Source organism: Dipteris shenzhenensis, chromosome 9, assembly GCF_047967505.1.
Source record: "Dipteris shenzhenensis isolate YYH24624 ecotype China chromosome 9, Dip_SZ_1.0, whole genome shotgun sequence".
Lineage (NCBI taxonomy): Eukaryota > Viridiplantae > Streptophyta > Polypodiopsida > Gleicheniales > Dipteridaceae > Dipteris > Dipteris shenzhenensis.
In genome coordinates this window covers 53,489,269-53,493,887 of record NC_141604.1, presented here as the reverse complement: position 1 = coordinate 53,493,887, position 4,619 = coordinate 53,489,269, and positions in this window count along the sequence as shown.

Below are 4,619 nucleotides of genomic sequence, written 5' to 3'. Positions count from 1 at the left end.
GATGAGCTCTTTGATTAATTGCAAGGGGCAAAGTTTTTTACCAAAATTGACTTAAGATCAGGATATCACCAAGTATGAATAAGGGAAGAGGATGTCCCTAAGACATCATTTCATACTAGATACGGGCATTATTAGTTCAAAGTAATGCCATTTGGTTTAACAAATTCTCCAGCAACTTTTACGACAGTTATGAACGATATCTTGAGGCCATAATAATGAAAATATGTTGTAGTAATCCCAAGATGATATCCTCATCTATAGTAAAATGAGGAAAAAGCATCTAGAACATTTAAAGAAAGTGTTCCAATTGCTTAGAGATAACTCTCTTTTTGCAAAAGAGTCCAAATGTGAATTCTTTGCAAAAGAAGTGAAGTACTTGGGGCATATTATATCCCTAGAAGGGATTCGTATGGATCCCAACAAGGTTAGGGCCATATTGGAATGGCATATCCTACAAACCTACAAGAATTGCAAACATTCTTAGGTTTATCTAGATTTTATAGGAGATTCATCCAAGGCTATGCTAAGATTGTTGTTCTAATGACGAACCACCTTAAGGGGAGGGGAAGTACCTTCATATGGGGTGAACCTCAAAAGAATGGTTAAAGTGGCTATAGTGTTTGGGTAGTGGATCCTAACGAACCATTTGTGGTTGAAACAGATGCCAATGATTTTGTTGTTGGTGGGGTGGTACTATTACAAAAGGGTCGACCAATAGCTTTTGAAAGCAAAAAGTTAGACTGTGCCCAACGGAATTACTCAGCATATGAGAAGGAGCTGTGTGCTATAATCTATGCTTTGAAGAAATGGAGGCACTATTTGTATAGTGCCAAATTCAAATCATTTTTGATCAAGAAAGCATTAAGTGGATTGCAATCAGCCATAACTTAAAGGTAGAAAAGCTAGATGGGTTGAGATAATGTAAGAATTTGATATCCAATTGACATATTGGAAAGGGAAGTTCAATGTGGTAGCAGACTCCCTAGGCTGAATGCCAATTGTTAATGAATTGAGTTGACTCAATTTCAAAATGATTTTCTAGAGTCCTTGAAAGGAAAATGTGAGTTTGGTTCTCACTTCTCTGAAATATGGAAAGTAATTAAAAATAGAGATCCAACTAATCGAGAAGCTTTCATTGAGGATTCACATGGAAATGGTGACACACCATAGGTTGGTGATAAAGGACTCAAATGTTATATGATTGAGGATGGCTACCTGCTCTACAAGGGTAGAGCATGTGTCCAGAATAATAATGACATTAGGTACCAAATTCTTTTTGAGTGTCATGATAGTCCGAGTGCTAGACCTCGAAAATTCAAAAGATGTATAGACTTATGAAGAGGTAATTCTTTTGGCCTGGAATAGATAAGGATGTCCAAGATGATGCCATGTCAATAAGGCTGAATGCCTTAAGGTAGGAGATCTCCTACATCCATTGGAGCCTCCATCTGGCAAATGGGAAAGCATCTCCATGGATTTTATTGTTGGTTTACCTAGGACATGTAGAATCCCGTAGGATAGAATAGATGCATCTTGCAAGAGGTGCGAGAGCACAATGAAAGAAAGATGATAGTTCTCTATTATGATTGTGAGAGAGAGGACTCTCTCTTATAGAAAGGGGGAGAAGGTAATACCTTCCCTACATAAGTGGCAATCAGCCCCTACATCAGTGGGAATTAATCCCTACATTAGTGGGATTGCCTTTGTCTTACATCATCACTTAGGTCACACACTAGACACATCATAGCACTTGATGTGCCTTTACAACACACACAAACACACATGTCACTCCCCTAGATGCACACATGCACCATAGAGCAAGCCCTTGATCATTCTTACCCCAATATACCCCCCCTCAAGGGGATGCCTCTTGCAGTGTCAAGGATACATCTAGTCTCATAGTTTCTCATGCCATCTCATGGTGGTCAAGGATAAATCTATGGCTAGGATCTCATGCTTTCCCAAGGGTGTGAGGTTCACATAAATGGGATAGACAAAACACATATCACATGGCCTATATCATATGGTGACCAGCAGTGATTTACATAACATATTCTTTTTGGAGTACTACTCCAGGCAGAGAACCTCAAAATTTGACCAAGTGATGATAAACAAAAAAAGACAAAGTGCCTAAAAAGCATAGTCTTCATTTTCTTCATTTGCTGATGGAGTTCTTCCTTCAGCTAGATTTGCTTTGTTGTTGAAGTAGTCCTTCTTGTCTTTGATCAACCAATTAGCTTTTTCTTTTGTAGACTTCTTTCCATTCACAACATTCCATATCTTCTTTTTCATAAGCATAACTTGGCTTTTGTTTGCCAAGTATGGAAACTAGTTCCATTAAACTTATCAGAAAAGGTCTTAGCTTCCATGGCAAGGTCTTACCCGAGGGCAGTGTTTAGTGCCTTACAAGTGAAAATATGAGCAATAAAAAATAATCCTTCAAAGTACAAGCATTTAGTGTAGCAAAGACTTGTAACCAAATTCCATTACTACAAATCATAATGGAAATGATGCTTTCACTTGCATGCTTCATAGAGGTGGCTAAATGAAAGTATTCCAAGCAAATCCAGGTATAGCAACTTAAAGGAAAGCTGTAGCCACAGTTGTACTGATGCTATTCAACACTTTAAAACATTAAAATTGCTAAAGTAGCATCTAATGTAGCATCAAACTCACAACCTTGTCAAAACTGTCCAAAACAGAGACCAGAACTTGGAGGGTGCAATTCTCATAGCTCATAGCTCTATTCAAGGGGATTTTTATGCAGGAAGAAAGGCCTTATACCACAGAAGGGCTACCAGCAAGGAGGGGCGCAATGTTGCACCAAGTTGCCATAGCCAGAGAAGACCGATTGGTTTTTTGGCGTTTTCTCCTCCATCTCTTGTCCAAATGAGCTCAGATTTTAATAGTAGCTTGCCCTCAATGTCATCCAGCATGGGCTCAGAGGATTTTGCAGATATGTAAGTACAGAGGAGGCATTGTGCGAAAGTTCATTGAAGAGCGTGAGTGTTGGCGTTGCGCATACAGTCAAAATTTCTTTGAATGCTTGCAGCTGGAAGTTCGCCCGTATGTGAGGAGTTTGCAGCTCAAAGGGTTTGGGCAATGGTCGTTTGTAGGCAAAGAATAGGGCTCTCAAAGATTTGGGAAAGGAGGAGGAAAATGGAGAAGATGAAGAAGCTTGTAGTTTATGCTAGAGATAGCATCTAATGCTAGGCTAGGCTAGATCTAGGACCTAAACTTTGATACCATTTGTAGAATCCCGTAGGATAGAATAGATGCATCTTGCAAGAGGTGTGAGAGCACAATGAAAGAAAGATGATAGTTCTCTATTATGATTGTGAGAGAGAGGACTCTCTCTTATAGAAACGGGGAGAAGGTTATACCTTCCCTACATAAGTGGCAATTAGCCCCTACATCAGTGGGAATCAATCCCTACATCAGTGGGATTGCCTTTGTCTTACATCATCACTTAGGTCACACACTAGACACATTATAGCACTTTGATGTGCCTTTACAACACACACAAACACACATGTGACTCCCCTAGATGCACACATGCACTATAGAGCAAGCCCTTGATCATTCTTACCCCAACAGGACACAGAGGGGGCACGATTCCGTGTGAGTAATTGTGGATTGATTAACCAAAATGGTTCACTTTATTCCAACCTATGAAGAGGTTAAAACTCCTGAATTAGCTAGGCTATTTGTGGAGCATATTTTATAAATTGTATGGGCTACCACAGCTGGTATTGTTAGTGACCGGGATAGCAAATTTAACAACCATTTTTGGTGGGCTGTGTTTATGAGGTTGGAAACTTCTTTGAACATGAGTACTATGGATCATCCAAAAAGTGATGGTCAAACTGAAAGGGTCAACTAGGTCATTGAGGATATGCTTCGAGCATATGTAAGTAAACCGCAAACTAATTGGGAACAATGTTTGTCCATATTAGAATTTGCATATAACATTGCCAAACATTCAGCTATAGGGTCTAGTCCATTCATGATGATGTATGGATTTCAACCTAGAGCCCCAATTGCAGTGGGACATTAAAAACAAAAGATTCAGGAAACCAAAGACTTTCTTGAAGATATGAATCAAATGCTTAAGTTAGCTAAAGATAGCATCAGAAGAGCTCAGGATAGTAGAGCAAGAAATTATGCAAACCCCCACCGTAGAAGGTTGGAGTTTGAAGTAAATGAGAAAGTCTATCTCAAGGTAACTGAATCTCTAGAATCCCTAAAGATAGGCAAATGTCCAAAGTTGTCTCCAAGGTATTGTGGACCATTCACAAGAGAATTTGAGAACTTGCTAACAAATTAGCCTTACAAAAGGGATGTAGAGTGCATCTAGTTTTTCACATAAGCAGTCTAAAAAGAAAGTTAGGAGATGATGTAATCTCATTGGAAATGAAGTCCTAGTTGAACTCATTGAACCTGCTACTTTACCACATGAACCAAAAAGAATTTTAGATAGATAAGAAAAAGAACACGACATATAATATGGCAAGAATGTTTGGTTAAGTGGAAAGATAGACCTGAAGAAAGTTTGACATGGGAAAGGGTAAGCAATCTCCAGAGGAGGTTTCCCAATTTTATTTTCGAGGACGTAAACA